Source organism: Schistocerca americana, chromosome 1 (genome assembly GCF_021461395.2).
Source record: "Schistocerca americana isolate TAMUIC-IGC-003095 chromosome 1, iqSchAmer2.1, whole genome shotgun sequence".
In the NCBI taxonomy this organism is placed as follows: Eukaryota; Metazoa; Arthropoda; class Insecta; order Orthoptera; family Acrididae; genus Schistocerca; species Schistocerca americana.
The window spans coordinates 768,009,935-768,031,518 of NC_060119.1; positions in this window are offsets into that span (position 1 = coordinate 768,009,935).

Consider the following 21,584-nt stretch of genomic DNA (forward strand, 5'->3'; position numbering starts at 1 on the left):
TGCACAGGATAGAATAGCATGGACAGCTGCATCAAACCAGTCTCTGGACTGAAGACCACAAAAACAACAACTTATTGAACACCCCTCTTATATCTGTACTAAGCAAGCCGCAATATGGCGTCTGGCGGATGCTGCATAGTCTACCCAAATCGTTTTCCAATTCCGAGTGTACTTCGAAGGGAAGATTATGGGTATCTCAGTGCATAAGCCCGAAATTGTTTTGTATTTTTCTCTTGTGGTCGTATGAGAAATGTACCTGGGAAGAAGTGCAACCTGTCTTCTTCCTCTGTCTCAATGAAAATCACATTACAACTGCGAGTTATGGTTTATTCCTTTCAGTTTGCATGAATGAACTTGGAGCTCTATAACTGAATTCGATGTTGGGTAGTCATGCAAGCTGCCATATATCAAAGGCTTACAGTTCTTGTGCTGACTCGACAACCGTAGAGAGCAAGCAGCATAAGTAATTAAATCTTGCCCACAATCGTGTGTGCGATGCCTGCGGATCATAAGTATTCATGAGAAATTAGCTCTGACATTAAACAACGCAACGGAACGCTTTCAGTGACTCGGTCCGACTTCACGCAGACGTGGCATGCCTCACGCAGAGAAAAAAAATTGTGATTCTGCAGCAGGGAGTGCGGGCAGATTTATTACAGGAACTGGTGGAAACATGAGATGGCGAGCAATATTGTAAAACAGTTCTTGCTTTTACACGGATTTTTTTATGGTGGTCAATTCACCTTTTCTGCCACCAACAAAGCTACAAGGGTGAGCTAGACAGTAAGAGCCCTTTCACTACAAATGATAAATTCCATAATTTTTATACCAGTCAAGGTATGTTGTCGGCAAGTAATCTTGTGTTCTATACGACGGTATAGATTGCACTCGCAACTTCTTAACTTTGTCCACATGTGGTTCGCCACTCGATAAACCTCAGTCAGGATAAACGAGAAGAAATGACGTAAAACAGATCTTAATTGTCGTGAATTTAGTGGACACAATATTCTTAAGCAAAACACAGTAAGTAATCAATCAAAAAGAACCCATCGCTGATGTCATGTGACTGCTTTCGGCATCAACAATGTCAGAGTACCAGTTTTCAACATAACTTATCAAAATAAATTTAAAAAGTGAACGAATAAACACAAAAAGTTCTCCAGATTATTCCCTGAAGTAAATGAAATGATCCTTTCATAACTGACAAAGAACAATCCTCACTAACGCGAATAAAATTGTGCCAAGATGTGTTCAGAGGAACATTGTATCTTACCAGGACGGCGGCAGCCCATCCAGAGTCAGCGGAGGCAGCCCGTGTTTCTTAAAGTGGAGGGATATGAACATCACCTAGCGCCAGGTGTACAAAACGGGGAGGCTCACTGATTCGCCAAGAGTCAAACTCGTCAACCGCTCAAAAAGAAACAGCCAACGGCAGACTGCGACTACCAGTCTCTTTAGTAAGGAAGTGGGGTTGACTCTCATTGCCAGTGTTGCGAAGAAAAAACCAGCGTAATGCTCCTTTTCCAGACCTCTTTGGGTAAAGCCATCGATACTGGTGCTACACAGCCCAGAGTACACAAGAACGTATCTGCTCACCCAACTGCCACATTTATCACACATAGTCAAAACTCACGGAGATACTCGAGGATGTGGTGAGGTTTCTGACTGACATACAAAATAATTATGTACATATCCTGCATATTTTCTTGGCAGGTGAACAGATTCTGAAAAGCCCTCTGTGCACCTTATATGCTATAATTAACCAGTATCATAAGGCCAGAAATGAAATTTGGCTTGTACAGCCACTTTTCAGAAACAACAAACTTCTGAGCAATATCTTCTTATCACCCTCACAACTAGTACATTTGTATTTTTTGTGACCGGAAACCTGTTTCTCAACATTCTTTCTTTCAGAGGAAATCGCTACGTACTCCCACCAGTGTAATGAAGGTACAAGAAAACCTGAATTCTCGGTGCAGTTCAGTAGAGCAGTCTGTGTCCCGATTGTGACCGGAGGAATACGTCTTGAGCGGACTGTTCAACCTGTCCAAAACCTTCGAAGAGTCATTTCGGGCATAGATAGTACACAGGATAACAAATTCTGCGGCAAGACCGGTTGTCAGCTCATTCAGCTACTATCGCCAGACGTGAGATACTGAAGATCTGTATCGCAGCCGTCGCACGTGGCCAACAACGCCAGCTGATAACCGCTACCTATAAATTACGATTCGTTGTTACATCGATAAGAACCAAACAGAAATGTGCGCTACCTTTTGAGAGCTGAGGAGGAAGGCTGTGTCGATGTAGTAGACAACCGTCCCAACATGATCAACATGACCAGTTTGACATATGATAATCAGTTAGGAACTGATCGGGTTATTTAACTCTAATTTGTAATATGGAGCTGAAAATGAAGACACCACAGGACTGACTGCCTGAGTTCTAAGCCCATCGTCTTAGACTTCGCCCGTTCATAGTAGAACGGACTTTCATAAAACAGAAGTGGTAACAATTCGGCGACAAGTTGGGGCATGTAACCATTCCATGTTGTTTTCCTTTTGTTGTGCCTTTGTCCCTCATTGGCGCAATTTCGGGACGGTTATTTACGGGTTTGGGGCATGGTTAGTTTAGGAGGTGGCCGGATGCCCTTCCTGTTGCAACACCGTTAACCCTCGGGGTGGAATATGTGTCTACATATAGTGTTACACATGTGAAAGTGAGCGAAAGTTTTATAGATGCTTGTAAATCGTGCAACTGAGGCGGGATTTGGGTTTCAGACCAGTATGCACCTCGTGGTATGTGGGAAACAGCCTAAAATCTCATCCACTCTGGTCAGCACACCACCCTTTTCGTTAATCCTCCGGACGGATCCGACTCAGGGCTGTGCACCTCCCCATCCCGGAAGCGGCGCTTTAACACTCACAGCTATCCGGGCAAGTGGAGTAAAGTATCCATTGCAATCAAATGGTTCAAATGGCTGTGAGCACTATGCGACTAAACTTCGGAGGTCATCAGTCGCCTAGAACGTAGAACCAATTAAACCTAACTAACCTCGGCCATCACACACATCCATGCCCGAGGCAGGATTCGAACCTGCGACCGTAGCGATCGCTCTGTTCCAGACTGTAGCGCCTAGAGCCGCATGGCCACTCCGGCCGGCCCATTGTTATCAGAAAAAGCTTTGTTAATACGCATTGCATTCCCAGGGATCGATGAACCGAATGAACATGGAGTATCACTTACGATGAGCATTGTCCGACAGTAAATTAAATTTAAAAAAGATCGAAATGAGCAGTACGAACCGTTTAATTAGTTGAGTATTTCTTGGATTAATAAAAATTTGCAAAATGACGTGAGTTATTTGTCTGAGGAATATGGTTCTTCAGTTTAAAAATAGCTCCTAAATTAGAAGAGTCGAAATCTGCATTATATTTAGCTAGAGATTTTGCCCTAAAAGTCGGACTACCTATTTTAAATAGAAATTGAGTCATTTAGGTATTTACAGAGGTTTATTAATAACCAATTTTGCGAGATCTACCGTGAACGTGCTTGAAGCAAAAATTATCATCAAACAGGCTTCTAATTTGGCAGTAAGTGCTCAGTGTTGTCAATTTTGTTAGGCTCGTTCGGGTTACGGAAACAATCATAGGACACAGACATAAAAATAGCATTATTTGGTATATCTTATGGTATGTCTCCTTATTCCTGCTAATACCTATTCGTCACACTTGCGTCCTTAGCTTGGAATAAGCCGTAGTAGTGCGCTTTCTACTTGATCGCTAAAAATCCTAACAAAAACCGGATAGGCCGGAAAAGGACAGTAAAACGTCGAACACCTGGCACCCCTAACTTCGTTGCTGACATCGGCGGATATCTGTTCTTGTTCTGGAATAATGATGTCAGAAAGGTAGAGAACCAGTGTGACATGACAACCGTAGCGGTCGATGTTTTACTGGGACGCTGCCGAGTAAACAGACGTGCAGCACTGTATTTGGCTTGATCCCCTGACCGCCGCACTTCCGTTCCGCGCAGGCCGTGGACACCTCCGGTGCTACTGTGGCCGCGACTCGCCACGTGCCCCTGTAACTCTGCAGCCCGCGTGGCAGTGACGTCACGCAGGCAGAGCACGTGCAGCCAACCAGCGCGGGCCCGGCGCGGGCCGCAGCTGGCGCTCCACGCGCCGCGCCACTCCTGCCTGTTCGTGGCTGCTGCTCGCAGCTCCTGTCACGCAGGCGAGCTCACCAGGGTAGCGGCAGTGCGCAAGTGATTCTGTGTTGTAGCCACAATACGAGTAGACTTGTCAACAAGAGCTGCTAAAAGTCGTATGGATTCCTCATCGAAAAATGATGATTTTACGTGTGTTCAATAATGCAACACTTTTTTCTCGGCCAATTTGTGTTGAAAAAATGCGGAATTTGTGGGATATTCCCGATTCAGCCCCTACAGTTTCATGAAGTTGCTACAGGCCACGGCGCTCTACGTAGTCTTCAAAATAGCTTCTGCAGGAGGAGGTACGTTTCAACAAGACAGTTGTCATTGGATTTCTTTTGGTGGAAAAGCAGAGCGTTGCAGATATTTGTAAGCGCCTGAATAATGTCTGCAGAGGTCCGGCAGTGAACAAAAGCACGGTGAGTCATTGGGCGAGGCGTCTGTCAACATCGCAACATTGTCGCGCAAAGCTGTCCAATCTCCTGCCTGCCGGTCGGCTGCGCACAGCTATGACTCCTGCAATGTTGGAACATGCGGACATGCGGACACTCTCATTGGAGATGATCGACTGATCATATTCAAGTGCCTCAGCAAACACCTGGACGTCTCTGTTGGTAGTGCTGACACACCTGTTCATCAGTTGTGGATTCAATGGTGTGTCCCCGCTGTGTTCCTCGCCACCTAACAGAAAACCATAAAGAGCAATGAAAGATCATCTGTGCGGAATTGCTTGAGTGTTACGACGCTGATTGCGAGAATTTTACGCCGACTAGTTAAGTGGTGCCTCGAGGGCATGCAGGCTCTACCCGTAAGTTGGATTAAGCCCGTCACATTGAACGGAGATTATGCTGAAAAATAGGGTTCTTTAACCAAAGAATGGGTAATAACATTGTGTATTGTAATCCTGAACAAAGCCAACTTACTTTCAGAAAAAAAATGTGTTGCATTACTTACTGAACACCCCTCATAATACTCCACGGGGCTCGAAGTAATAGTTCGGCGCTCACTACAACGTGTTAATCGCATGGTTTTTGTTCCAGCACGCAATTCTACCTTCACAAAAAAAGGCAAGATATAAAAAGCTGGAGAACTGCCAACACCTCTAAAACCTCTGCCAGTCGTATTTTTATTAAGTAAAGGAGCAAGCTGCCCTTAAAGGTGTATTCAGTGTACAGTACAAAAGACCGTTTTCAAGTCAGGAATGAAATCGTAGAACGGAACAATAAGTATGCATAATCGTTTTATTTTGGATTCACAAATTTTGAAGAAGCTTTTGACTCAGCGTCAATAAAATCTCTACGAAGTGCACTTTCGAACTAGTCGTTAATTCGTCTTACGATGCTGATGAGTATGTGCGTGAGTGCTGCAGCTGTCATTACATTTCATCAGGATTATGAGAACGTCAGTATTCAAAGGGAAGCCAGGCAAGGATATTCTGTTTCACCGAAACAATTTTCCCTACTTGGATGGGTATCCGCCTGGGTACACCACGCGCTCTTGGCTGCTTTCCATTTGTCTTTCTTGCACAAGAGGGAGGAGCAATGCTGTACGCTACACACACACACACACACACACACACACACACACACACACACACACAGTACAGTCATCTACACTTACCAGATATACTTAGCCACTAAGGTCACACATCGCGAAGGAAAATTGCCATTATGCGTGAAGGACAGGAAAGCCTGTCCAAATAGGCGGTTGGACCTCCTCTTCGGGGTCTTACAAGCAACAATACCGTTCGACTTTATTTTTACCCCTTCTAGAGGAACCCTTTGGTCCTTAAACTGGGAAAACAAAGAAAGAATACAATACATTTACATGGACCATCTAAGTTGTACTATTCGACGCTAGTGAAGCTAAGCTTCAACAACGTACAGAAGAAATTAATAGAGTAAAATTGAAAGTAGGGCTAAAAGTAATTTCAACTAGACTAGAATGATGTTCAGTCAACACAGTAATATGAAAACTGTTGAAATAGCCAACGAAGTCATGGAGTCAGTTCATAATTTTTTGAAGATATTGACTCTTTCGACTCGGAAAGAAAAAACTGCAAGAGAAAAAATGGCTTAAACAGACTTTTCAAAATTAATATTCAATGTGTCTAAAACATAACGTTTATAATCAATGTTTATTGCAAGTTTTGACTTACTACAGCGAAACATGGACTCTCACCGAGAAAATCATCCAAAAACTGAGGCTTGCTCAGTGAGTGATAAAGAGAAGCACCCCAATAATCACTGGAAGGTCAGGATACAGAATGCAGCGGAAGTCGCAGTTACGACTGTCACGACAATGAAATTGGTGTGGGCGGGACATGTAGACAGGCGAATCGATTATCAACCGATCAGGGAAGTACTTTGCTGGATTTTAGAGACCGAGACGATGGCCTAATCGAAGGTGCATAGAATATATGCAGGAACTACCGTGGATGCATTGCATTCAGAAGTCTAGAGGAGATTTATGTTCCGTTGCAGACGCGAAAGTGCAGATCAGTATGATGATGATGATAATTATGCTATCAGACAGTATACTGCAAGCCAAGAGGTCGCTCCGACAATTGGATTTGCGTGCGTTAACAGCAACAAAACGCCGATGATGGTCACATGTACGTGTGAAAAACAACGCTCTCAGTAATTTACATTGCGCAACACAATTAAGGGATCTGTTTTTCGAAAGACCCTATTTGTCTCCCATTGCGACGCAGAAGTCTGAAATTTAGCTCAAAGGTGCCTACAACCTCCTTCTGTAATCATGGGAAAGCATAGCGCCCTGCGACGTCACCTTCTGGCTCGGCCGCACTGCAAACAGCAGCGCGTCGACACATGCGAAAAAGGGCCAGTGCTCAGAAGTTAATCTGAGGTGCAAAGTGGTTTTAGTATGTCATATTGGTACCAAATTTCACCTGTGCTGTGCCCAATACCACCGTGTGCGTGTCGCACGATGGGAAGACAACTGCATCCCTCTTATACACATTCCACACATGCTTTTGTCTCCTCTGAAATGGAGGTCATAACTAGCAGCGTTGAAATCATGCGATTTTATTATGGGTGGCTAAGGAAAACATTGCAGACACACCGCCTCTCGGAATCGATACGAGAAGGCTTCAGGAGGTGGAATAAAGGGCTTCAATGAGACCATACCTCTCCTTAGGGCGTTTATTCCCACACATTTCGTGCTCGAAAACGATTGGTTGCCATGCGATGAGCATCAGAAAGACGTTCTTTACAACCTTTGCCACTTCGGACCCCCCGCCCCCCCACACTTTCAACCCTTCTCTAGGGACATTGTGGGACCCGTTTCCCACTGAACGTGATTGCGTTCTTTTGGAGTGCAGCAGGGCCTCAGTTTTTGATCGGGTGTACGAATTGGAATCAGTAGCGACCGTTCAAAACCATTCGACGAAATTTGAACGTGATCTGTAGCAGCAAAGGATGCTTATGCATATACAGTCTTCCTGTTTCACACCGTGTGTGGCGTGATCATGGGGAGGAGACAGAGGGTGCGACATTAACACACGTGAGAATATGACGGCAAGACGTTCCTCTGAGGTCCCAGAGTTCGGCAACAGCGTTGGTGGACCTGCCCACCTTTGTTGATATTTTTAAAAATTCACCTGCACTCTGAGACAGCCTCTGAAGTAGTCCCAGGCGCCTGCTAGCATACATCTGGGATTGGAGACGTGTCATGGAGTTGCCTGCTTGCAGGAGTCATTAAGTTCAGAGCTGTGGCCTTTTCTCCGCACGTGTTGGCACATTGTTCGACGCGTTGTCGAGCTCGAAGGTCCCATTGCAGGGCGCTACACTTTTGCACCATTACAGAAAAAGGTTGAACGGACGTTGAGCCATATTTCAAACTACTGCATGAAATGGAAGACATTTACCACTCTTCCTTTAATCCTTTAATTGTTTTGTGCTGTGTACATTGCACTCACCAATTAGTGCCCATCATCCCTCAAACCATATGGGGCAAAAGGCAACACTAGATCCCTGCTCCTTCCACCACAGGAAACTTGCCAAATTAAGTTTTCCACTCTTTCCCCACAGGTCAACAATCAAAACAGTAGTTTTTTAAAGTAAGTGGCAGGAGTCTTGCTGCCATACTATAAAAATAATGAAAATTTCAGTTTTAGCACCTCATTATTTGAAAGTTAACAGCAAGTGTCGAGACTGAGACATTGCTTACACTGGCAACCCTCTTTTACCGTATGTACTGTATAGCTGAAAAAAGGGAACTAATCGACTGAAATCTTATAGTAAGCAGACGTGCTTTTTTCCGAAGTACCTGATTGTACATGTAATAGTGTCATATCTTCAAAGCAGACTGTTTCCAAACAATGAGTAGTGAGTTTTAATTTTACACGTAGAGTACATTCATTATTTTGATTCTAAGTCCGATCCTTGTTCTAGATGAGTGGTAGGTATCCTAGTCCCTACCGCCGACGAGTGAGCGTTCCTGCTTTCGTGTTGGGCGGTATGTGGTAGGAGTTTTTAAAAAAAATTGTTACTTTTTATAAAGTTTTGACATGAAGTATTGGTTAAGTAGTTATTATATGCTTTAACTTTCTATAACCTTTCCCTACTTTATAAATCACCATTATTGTGGAACAAGTTTTACTACAAACAAAGATAAAAACGTGGGCGGCATGTACAAAATAGTTCGACTTCCCCTGTCTAGATCCAAACAAACTGTGTCGGATACAAAAAGACGACATGGCGCGGTATAAGTAGACTCAGTTCTTTCTTTTAGTAGACCTAGATATACACTATAACAAATATGGCCGAACAATTCGGTGACAGTTACCTTACAACACGACGCTGCTCTCCATCCATCCTTGCTAACTGACGGTGTACAAGGAAGCCTACGACTGTGGAAGATCTGACTTGCGTATCATCTTGACTATAAACTTCTATTTACAAAATTCTCACACTTTTCCTCAATTGCTGCTATTTCCTTGGAATCTTCGAAAACTCGCACATCATCTCACATTTAGTACTTCCTTTTGTCACCATAACAGTTTCTCTCTCAAAAATTAACAAAGTGGCCACTTGTTTCGTGCAACACGGAGACGAATGCTCCTTTATGTTTCCAGTGCACTTTTGTTCCTTTGAATCACTCGACTATATCACTTTTTCACTTCGATATATTACTTGTATTTACATTTTCCAGACGTCTCTCTATCCTTGCAGCTATAGCCTAATGAGTAAATTCGTCTATTTGTAGCTAATAATGCTATTATTCTTTTTAAATTCCACCCTTTTCTAGATTCCATCCTCAATAAAGCATTTGTTTCAACATTCGGGTAATAATGAACAGAGTGGTAAATTATAAGGCCTGCCTGATCGTGCCACAGAAATAAATGATTGTTTAGCGGAACTAACTAGCCTTGAAAATGCAGGTTACAAGATTTTGACGTTATACCACGAACAGTAAGGTGGTCATGACGGAACATAAGTGGATTCTTGCCAACACAGTTAATCCGTTTTTTAAACACGACACACCAAGATGTTAGCAACTCACACCGTGACCGAATAGTCGGTTTTTTCATTTATTTTACAACATGATGCGGCTCCACATACAGAAAACTATTACTGTCATTACTCTCCCTACATTCTACTGTTTTCTAGATTTATTATAGCATTTGTGTCATAATGAACGTAGTAGTAAATCATCAGGACTATTTTGTGGGTGTAACAGGAATCCTTAGGTCTCATCTTCCCTGTGTTAGTAAATACATGATGATTCGTGGAACTAACAGGCTTTTAAGATCGAAAATGACATCAAGGGCACGAAGTGGAAAAAATGTAGTATATCGTCTGTTGATTTCCTAACCTTCGGCCAGAAACGATAGACGGAGCCCTCTGCGGAAGTTCGTATTTAGATACGCCTTAAAAACAGCTACCAACGACTAACTTGCTGGCATTTTTCTCTAACACATTTTTTATTGCCATTATAGGTTTCGAACGTTTTTTCACTGTCAGATGGGTGCTTTGTATTTACAGGACGAACTGTCAGTCAGCTGTCGCACGCTTTGAATGCCAACGGCTGATCAACAATTCGTCCTGTAAATACAACGTAACCATCTGATAACGAACGAAACGTTCGAAACCGATATTGGCAGGAAACAGTAAAATTTGTTAAAGAAAAATGTCATCAACTTAGTGGTTGGTAGATGCTTTTATAAGATATTTCCTAATACAACCACGGAACCCTCATATTGCCATAGCGTGGTAGAGTCTTTCACTGCTGGTTCTACGCCATTTTGCCCTCGCTCGGCAGTGCACGTCTGGTGGAGTTAGCCGCAGCCGCGCTGATCCGTTTTCCTTGACACGTCCGTGGAAACACAAAGCCACACCCTCGGTAAGCTACATTCCACGCCGATCTGCCGATATGCGGAACCGTCGTATTTCTAAGCGCGGGCTCGACTTATCGCGCAATCATTTTGTGGAGATTTACATTCCCTCAGGATGGCTGACACTCTGGCCTTTGACGCACATAGGAAACCGCAATCCAACGAAGAATTCCATCCGCATTTCTCTCTCTCTCTCTCTCTCTCTCTCTCTCTCTCTCTCTCTCTCTCTCTCTCTCTCTGCATGTGAGTGTGTGTTAAAGCAACTCGTAAAGAGGTGTAGTCTCTAATGACTTGTTGCCTCCTAAAATCCCCCGCTTTCCACGACGCTAAAGGTTAAGGAGCGGCGAGAGGGCTGGACCACTTCGAGGCGGCGGCATCGTGCGCATCACTCAAACGTAATGAGCGCAGGGGGCGGTCTCAGCCCGCATCATGAACGACGCTCACAGGCCTCTGCGCGCTCCTCTCAGAATTTTCTCCGTTCGCCACGATACGTGATTGTTACTGCCTCTCGATTTACACCGCACGACACCTATTGTACTTCCCCACGCTTTGCCTCGCTACTACTAATAACAGCCAGCAAATTTTCTTCGGGGGAAACATGAGGAAGCATCAAGTGGGTATGTTCACCCTGTCGGCTGGACCGGCATTCGAATATATCTGTTTTACACGGGCAGTACGCCACCAGCTGTGACATGTCTTGTCATACGAGGTATGTGAGAAAAGAAATGAGACTGGCAACACTGCGGGTAATACGGCAACGCTGTGTTGTTCTGCTTTTATAGACAGGTGTGCTCACTCCTTCCAGAAGGCAATCAGAATGATGGGTGACCTGTTAAACAGTTTCAACTTAAGTCAAATTATTACCGACGATTTGCACATGTGAAAGGTTTGTGCCAAAATGGTGCTGAAACAACTCACCACTGAGCCGAAGGATAATCGAAGAAACGTGTGCGTTGATCTCGCCAACGTGCGGTTCTAGGCGCTACAGTCTGGAGCCGAACGACCGCTCCGGTCGCAGGTTCGAATCCTGCCTCGGGCATGGATGCGTGTGATGTCCTTAGGTTAGTTAGTTTAATTAGTTCTAAGTTCTAGGCGACTGATGACCTCAGAAGTTAAGTCGCATAGTGCTCAGAGCCCCATTTGATCTTGCCAAGGTCCACGAACTGTTGAATCGTGTGATCACAGGTGCTCAATCCTGAATTTTTGACTACGGTCCTGCAAAGTGGAGAGTGGCACAGTGAGTCATCTCCACGACCGAAAGAAGCTTGAACGAGCAAATCAAAGATCAAACCAATGGTGATTTGCATTTTTGACATTAGGGATACCGTGCATGAAGACTTTGCTCCTCCAGGACAAGCTGTCAACCAATAGTTTTACAAAGATGTTCTTGAAATGCTCAGGAAAATGGTGAATCGGGTGAGACCAGACATTGTAGAGAAGTCGATGCTGGATCGTGACAACGCCCCATGTCACACGGACAATTACATCACGGAATTTCTTACCTGAAAAGGCATTCCTGGTTTTTGCATAGCCGCCCCCCCCCCCCACTCCGCCCTTCCCCTATTCACCTGATCTGCGTCCTTGTGAATTTTTCTTTTCCCGAAATTCGGTAACAGGTCTCAGAAGCTTACTGAATAGGATATTTGGATAAAGAACCGAAAATGACGTCACTACCGAGACTAACCTACTACACCGATTGGTATAAACGATACAGAACAGGGCCCCCAGCAGAGAAGATGGTGTAAGCTGCTGCGTAGAAAGGCCTTGTCTCCTACGAACTCAATGCTCCGTTGCCTCGGTGGATGATTGTTTCGGATAGAGGTTTCCATGCGCAGTCTATTTCTCTCCCGGAACCCTCTAAAACCTCCAAAGTTTTTTCGGTATACGAAATCACGTTTGCTGGCCAAGGAGTGGCCTAGCGGCAGTCGCTAGCGCCTATAACATAGACGCTCTCTATCTTCGTTGGATGACGTTTTCGGTCACGGTCCCTATCCTTCATTTGTTCCTTAAGAGACCCTCTGCCACCTCTCTAAGTTTGTCGCAACGTTTCTGGTTCAAAAAATGGCTCTGAGCACTATGGGACTTAACATCTGAGGACATCAGTCCCCCAGAACTTAGAACTACTTAAACCTAACTAACCTAAGGACATCACACATATCCATATCATAGGCAGGATTCGAACCTGTGACCGAACGTTTCTGTGAAACCCTGTATAGTTGAATAAGCTGTGCATAACGCTAAATGCACTTCCGCTCCATAGTGTGATTTCAAACCATCAAAACAGTTTTCTTTGTAAATATAATTATTCATATCATTGTCACTGGTGGCAAGTGGAAGATATATGAGAAGTAGAATTGCATAGTTAGTACATACTTTAACAGGACGGAGAATGCATCATGAAATAACTTACGCAATAACAAAAAAGGTTTTTTCATAACGATTTTTAGTATTAGGACAGAGTGTCTCATAAAAGAAGGAGAGCAATGTTTAAACGTTATGATAACTAGAACCAGTGCAGTACATGCATGTAGGAGGGAACGCCGTAGAACGTTATACTGACCATTGGCGCTCTCCCTGCGGCAGCAGGATGTACACGATGCCGGTCATTTGCGTGGCGGCATCGACGCAGCTCTGACAGGGGCAGTACAGCGCATCACTGCTTGCACCAGTCAATTCCAACGGAGCTTTTCGAGTAGACTATCATTCTCGGGGTGCACGTTAACCTTGACTTAGGGAGAAGGTACTTTACAGAAACTTTGGGCGCATATTTTCAAATATTCGAGAATAATACCGCCAACGGGGAAGTACTGTGACGTGATATCATAATGCATTGCTTTCTCTTACTAATAAAGCGTTGCTCATTGTGAACTTAGTTGCAGTACATGGCCCTCCAGGAGACCACCAATATACAATTAACTGAACACACCCTTAGCACTACTTCAGACCGTTAAATAAGATTTATCCATTTGTATAAATATTTTATCGACGCTTTTTAGCTCAGCCCATCATCAGAATATCTGATACAAACATGGTACAAGGTGTCCTGTTAAATGATAAGTATACTAACATCGGTGCTTACTTAAGTGAACCTACCAATGGACACACTGTCCATAAAATGAGATTCGATCGTATCACCTAACACACGGACACTGCAACAAGATGAACCCAAGTCTCAAGGTATTGGCGGAGTGAACAACACCGTTCTTAGCTGAGCACTGATACTAGTAACCACCCGGCGTTTGTTTTTGATATTCTGATGATAGGCCACGCCCGAAGCGCGTGAATAAAGTACTTGCGGCAATTCGATTGTGCTTACTTAGCCACCTGAAGCAGGGTTATGGGTGTGACCAGTTAACCTTGTGGAACTGAGTTTCATATCAACCACGCAGAGAACCTCAGTAACCAGATAGCTTGCCAAAAAGAAAGTGAAGAATTAGACGAAAGAGTTTAAAAGTGAAAACGCCAGACGACCCGAGCTAACTATGAAAAACCTGTGTGGTCCGAGCACGGGGCTCACAACCCGAACCACACGCCACTGTTAAGCACTAATGAAGGACTGGGTCCCTTACTTCGATTGCACATAATTAATTAAGGTCAATCCCACACATTGATTTCAAACAACATTAATGAATAACATAAATGAAGTTACATTTGAATGTCTGACATTAAACAGGAATAAAACAATTTCAATATCAGCTGATTTAGTGCGTGAAGCGCGAGTTAAACCAATAACCAGATAAACTAAACAATTCTCCGTAATTCATAAGAAAGAGAAAACAAAATTGAATCAATACACCCCACTGACAAATATCCAAAAAACCTTACAATACTACTCAAAAGAATACACTGAAGTGGGGAGCAGTCATTCACCCGACAGAACACTTCAAAATGAGTTCAATAACACAGCTGCGTGCCCCAGAAAACTGCAAGACATTAAATACACTTCATTTGACGAATAACAAATACTCATTAACATTACGCCACTTCTCTGAACTGCAGTGTCCCAAAGAAACAGGCACATATTTTGAAAGAACAATTTTTTATATGTTTAAATTACAGCATTAATGAATTACAAAAGATGTCCAATCGAACCCCCCCCCCGCCCCTTTGAGTTGAGGCACAAATGTTTCCCCCTACCTTTCTAGGCGGAGGGTGAGCCAGACACACAGAATGTCACAAAAACACAGCTTTGCTGTGAAATCTTACACGACACCCGGAAGCAGTAACAGACAAGGGGTCGGCACCCACAAATAACACAGGCTAAGAGTCAGGCTGGGAGCACATCCTACGAGAACTTGTTCACACTATGCTCACCAAAAACTGTAGACATTCCGGTCGAAATCCGCTTGCGGTGGCTGCCAGAAGGACGAAGCAACCAACAGGCCCACGCCGTGCTTCTCACACAGGCACCTCAATTTGTACAAACATCTAGGCCAGCACCAACTCCGGACTCCCCTCTCACTGCCTTCCAGGCAACCAGTAACCGCCGCAGGAGTTTCACGATTAGCAAACAGCCCCAGCGTAACAGACATCACACTTGTGCTTACGCCCGAGCCACAACTCCTCCAGTCTCACCGGCCGCCCCAAACCGCCTGCCTCTCGCCGTCCCGCACGCCCCAGCCGAAAACGCAAAGATGCTCACGCCCGGGGACGCGCCAAAGATAACAAGCTGATCGCTGATGATTGACCAGCGATCTGGCTCACTGTGTAAGACAGACGTGCAACATTCGGTTGTCTGAGCACATGCGTTCTTCCTATACTCATTCAGGTTGGATGCAACTGGGGTAGGTAATGTGATTTCCGTACACTATGTTTACTTCGTCGGTTTCTTAGTTACTGCTATCCTCAGTACTTCTCCCCACACACCAAATATCTATCACTGCTCGTAACTGTAGGACCAGACATGATAAATCCAGTACATTGGCGGTACTTTCACGTAACACTAAAGCTTTCTCTATCTCGTACACTATTTCAGCCATAACACTGTGGAAGAAATTATCCTGAAGCTTGCGTCTTATCCAATACTATTCTGCTTTCATGAAGAAATTGCAGTAGGTGTGCCACATCGTCTATCTATCTTTCCTCAAACCTCCCTATTTCTGTTATGTTCTTTCCATCAGAACTTCTGACTTTTCCCTTTATTTGACGCCCATCCTCTGACCATCAACTTCTACGCCACATTGATTCCATTTGTACTGTGGTCACATATTTATTTTAGATGTCATTCCTCATATTCGAAAAAACTTAATGAAACTGCTTAATAGAATATTAATACGAATGACGTTTCTTAGATTCGATAGAACAATTACTATACATTTTATTATTATTATTATTATTATTATTGGGCTCTTCTTTTTCTTCCTTGCCTTTCACCATTTCTCTACGGGTCAGCACTGTTATAAGGGTTTTGGTAATGTCAGTGACAGTTGGTCGTCGGATGACAATTCTGATGCCACCAATCCCCTCAGAATGGAATCTGTGTACACCACCTGTTTGCGACTAGAGTAAACCTCATGTATTTTCCTTTAAGAGTGAGAATGTTGCTAAATATTTGCGTATCATGTATGTGAGGTGGGATGTAAGCACCAGTCTGGTATTCACTTAGTCGGGTGTGGGAAACCGCTTAAAAACCACATCTAGACTCGCCAGCTCAGCATCCCTTGTCGTTAATCCGCGAAGTGGATTCGATTCGCGCTAGGGTCGCCTCCCAGAATCCCGGAAGCGACGCGTTAAAGCGTTCCGCTACTCGGGAGGGTTACTATTATTATTATTATTATTATTATTATTATTATTATTACTATTCAAAGTCGAGAGCTCTATCTTCTTATCTCGTGTTTTCTACTGAAAATTTCGTGCTTGTACTCTTGTTAACTTTACTATTACAGAGATCGCCTAAACGTTATCTTTTTTAATTGGTCCTGTGCGCAACAAATAACTTACTTGGTCTTTCTGCTGCCACTGCTTGATCTGCTGCATTCAATTATTTAACAAAAACATAAAAAAACCTGTTATTCATGCTGAGTGCAATGCATGTTCTGTATGGCGGCTCCTGCTGTTGCTGCGGCTGCTGCTGCTTACTACAACTACATATAATTCAAGATAAAAGGTTTGGTCAAATCTAAACTCGATAAATGATAACCCAAACAAGTAATTCCTTTTATTCAAAAACTATATTCTGAAAGCGATTCTTTCTCATTCAATCAACAAAACGCTAGAAGCCTTTTGAACAATCGCTTCGTATGTAATTCTGCCTCCAGTGGCATTAAAGCAATATTACAAATTAATCAAACTCTTGAGACAGACTGAAATACTTCTCAATTAAATGCATAGTGAAACAATTCCCTGAAAATTACGAAAGAAATCAATGACAAAAATCAATACTTAATCTATTCGCCTAACAATGGTGTCCCTTAAGAATTCAACTCCCATCATTATCAGAATTACCGTCTGCTGCTACGCACATACACAAACCCTTTTCTTTAAATTAATAAGCGCGCTGCAAATTATAAAAAAAATATCAACTAAATACCAAATCCTGTGTCGCTGCTGGCGGACACAGCAGTACGGCAGCTCGGCGACGACCCCTCGCCCAACACACGTGCGCACCACAGCAGGCGGGCTCCTACACTGGCTTCCAAACTGCCATTAATTAATCCGTGCACTGCGAAGCGCGACAACAATATCTTAGATTCCAGAGCTTGTGTATGCGCGCTGTAGCGAACCTTTACATCCTAAGAGAGTATTTCCAACTCTCACTATTATTATTGTGATTATTATTATTATTATTACATATTGCTGATGTACTGAAAAATTGTTTACTGACTCAGTAATGATAAGTGATTAGAAAGGGTTTGGAGGCGCTTATCTTGCCGGATGGAATTCGAGTACGTCTATAAATAAATAGAAGTATTAGCGTCTTGCACCAAGATGGTCCGCTGAAATTGACTAAAACAAGTGTTCGTGTGTGCTTTGTGTGTGTGTGTGTGTGTGTGTGTGTGTGTGTGTGTGTGTGTGAATAGAGTTGTGCAATGATAAGCATTAAAGAAAACTGCTGTTGACAGGTGTTTTCAGAAAACACATCAGTCCGCTGCATCGACAGAGGGTGTGAGCCGGAACAACCGAGCGACAGCCGAAAGGAACTCGCCTCGGGCGGAGCAGAATTTCTATGGAAAACATGAACAATGCAGTCCATTAATCAGGACTTGCACATCGGTGTATTCATTATGGGCTTACGCCAGTGGCTAGAGACAGAGGGTGAGTCGGGGGGGGGGGGGGGGGGAGACAGGGAGAGGGAGATAACTGTTTGTAAAACTTTAAGACATCGAGGGGCGGCAGAAAAAAACTATAATAAAACGAAAGCAAATAGCGGTGGATTTATAGCGGTTGATAATCTCTGTTTAAGACGCGTAATTTAACGTGTGGCCGGCAGCGCGGCGCGGCGTGCCCGGACGATATCCATCACGGTCGGCTGTGCGGCTGTGAACACAATGCGCCGGCGCGGCCCACCTAGGCCCGCTCGCGCAGTTTCTCCCCGCCATTCACGTGGCCCACCTGCCGTTTATTAGAGCCGTAATGACCGTCTTTCAGCCCGCATGTTACTCTGTATTAAATTAATTACCCGCCGCCGCCACAGTGGCTGCCAGGACGCTCTCTTCCGTAGCTGCTGTAAATGTAAGCGTCCATTAAAGTTTTTAATCTAGCGTCTTTTACTATACAGAAAGAATACTGACGCTTTACATTTGTTAATGAACAAAGGAACGAGTTAGCGGAGGTAATGCAGTTTCCGGGCGTCCTTTCGAGTGCCGGCTACGCCTCCAATTTCTTGACTTGCCAGTGTAATGCTGTAGAGAGAGTGGGGACTTACTCACTCATCGTTTTGCAGACACATAAATGAGGGCAGTAAGTGACCTCATTCTGGCAACCTGCCTACCCTCACTCTTCTACGTTCCACCCCCGTTCTCTCCCACCGCCACTACTCACATTCCTAGAACACAATTTATCCCTCAGCACGGATCTACTGTACTTAGATTTGGAACAGTCGTTTAATATTTGGTTTCGCCCCCTTCATTTAACAACAAACATTAATTTTATATCGTCAAAACATTTATGATTTTCCCATCCCATGCAATGCTGAAGCCATTAGTTCTAGAGAAAAAAAATGAATAGGATCTTTTTCTTAGAAAATTTTAATACAGTTCAATTTTGTATTGACAAAAACCTTCGCACCACGCCCCGGCTTTTGAGTTATTGACGAAAAACGTAAAATTATTACCCTCAGAAGCGCGCATCCCCTACAAGCCAACTCTAGTATTTCATGACATTCTCACCTACCACTGTACAAAAATTTAAGACGGCAAAATTTTTTCTCTTATTCGATCTTTTTTCGTCATCGTTGACTGGCCTGCAGTTGTGGTTCTCATTGAGGGAACGGACCATAGCCAGCTCGTCAGATGATTTCCCAGTACCTTATGGTCTGTGATCGTGAGGCCATCGTCGCTTCATCATTTTGCAAGTGCTTTAGTTTAAAAAGGCAGAATTGGCGAAAATACACGAACTAATACGAGGGCGATGGAGAGGAGCGTGAGCTAGCATAAACGGAGTGGGAGTTGAACGGGTCACGTTTGTTTCACGGTGAATGACAAAATGGTTTTGACATTTCGTGACCGATGGCACCTAGTGCACTATCCAATATTCATCTGCATCTACATCTACGTGATTACTCTGCTATTCACAATAAAGTGCTTGGCAGAGATTTCAATGAACCACCTTCAAACTGTCTCTCTACCTTTCCACTCTCGAACGGAGCGAGGTAAAAACGTGCAACAAATTTTTCTGTGCGAGCCCTGATTTCTCTTATTTTATTGGGATGATCATTTCTCCCTATGTAGGTAGGTGCCAACAGAAAGTTTTCGCAATCGGAGGAGAAAACTGGTGATTTAAATTTCATGAGAAGATCCCGTCGCTTCCGTTTTAATGATTGCCACTCCAATTCACGTATCATATGTGGCACTGTCTCCCCTATTTCGCGATAGTACAATACATGCCGCCCTCCTTTGAACTTTCTTAAGACATTCGTCAGTCCCACCTGATGCGGATCCCACACCGCACAACAATACTCCAGAATAGGCATAATAGGGAGGACAAGCGTGGTGTATGCAGTCTCTCTTGCACCTTCTAAATGTTCTGCCAATGAATCTCAGTCTTTGGTTTGCTCTACCCACAACATTTTCTATGCAATCGTCCCAATTTAGGTTATTTGTAATTGTAATTCCTAAGTATTTAGTTGAATTTACAGCCCTCAGGTTTGTCTGACTCATAGCGTAATCGAAATTTAGCGGATTTCTTTTAGTGCTCATGTGAATAACTTCACACTTTTTTTATTCAGGGTCAATTGCCAGTTTTCACACCATACAGATATCTTATCTAAATCATTTTACAATTCCTTTTGGTCATCTTATGACTTTACAAGATGGTAAATGACAGCATAATCTGCAAACAATCTAAGAGGGTTACTCAGATTGTCTCCTATGTCGTAAATGTGGATCAGGAACAATAAAGGGCGTATAACACTTCCTTGGGGGAACGCCGGATATTATTTCTCTCTCCAATACCGCCCACAATGGTTCGATAATGTTCAAGTCCAGGGACTGTGCTGGCCAGGGAATACGCTGCAGTTCAGTTGTGTGCTCCTCATACCGCGATTGTACTGTCCTGGCTTGTGAATGAGTACAACATCGTCGTCCTGAAATACGGCATCACTGTTGGGGAACAACATTTGAATCATGGGGCGCACCTGACCACCTAAAATGTTCACATAATCGTTGGCTGTAACAAGGCCTTTCAGAGTAATGATTGCACCAGCAGAATACCATAATATGGCCGGCCACACCATCACATTTCCACCTTCGTGCTTAACCGTTGGAATCAAGCAATCAGGATTGTAGGCTTGTTTTGGCGTTCTCCAGACGTAAACCCGGCCCGATGCTGAAAATAACTAAAATGTTAACTCGTACGACCATATGACATGCTTCCACCGATCAGCCGTCCAGGATTTATGTTCCTGACACCATGTTTTACGCTTCTTTGCGTTGGTTCTCGTCACTAATGGTTTCGGTGTAGCAGCTCGTCCATGAATATTCGTTTTGTGGAGTCTGCCGGCAGTGTCGGTAGGTACGGGGTCTCAAAGATGGCTTTAAGCTTTGCAGTCAATTTAGCCGCCGTAGTTTTGCGTTGTTTTGACACAATTACTGTTAGCGAACGACGACCTCTGTCATTTAGTTTGTGCCCACTATTACGTTTCCACGATGATGTCTTTCCATGTTTTGTGTAGGCTGTCATGACTATTGAAACATTCAATAAGTTGGTTTTCTTGGTTACTGATGCTCCAGTTAATCGGGCCACCACAATCTGCCCTCTTTGGAGCTCTGTTAGGTCTTTCATTGCACGTCGACATCGGCCTCTGAATGCTAATACGAAGTGTGCACTACTCTTAAACATCCTACACTGATGACTAGTGAGACGTGCCTTACCTGCTTTGATGACCGTCAAACACAGCCATCCAATTACTACCACTGTTCACAATATTTTGCCTGTTCACAAGTTTAAAGATCAACGCTGGAGCTATGCAATCCTGCACCTGCATCACGTAATGGATGGTTGTCCTGCGGGAGAACATCCTACAAGTTACCTTCACTATCTTGTTTTTACACTCCTGGAAAAGGAAAAAAGAACACATTGACACCGGTGTGTCAGACCCACCATACTTGCTCCGGACACTGCAAGAGGGCTGTACAAGCAATGATCACACGCACGGCACAGCGGACACACCAGGAACCGCGGTGTTGGCCATCGAATGGCGCTAGCTGCGCAGCATTTGTGCACCGCCGCCGTCAGTGTCAGCCAGTTTGCCGTGGCATACGGAGCTCCATCGCAGTCTTTAACACTGGTAGCATGCCGCGACAGCGTGGACGTGAACCGTATGTGCAGTTGACGGACTTTGAGCGAGGGCGTATAGTGG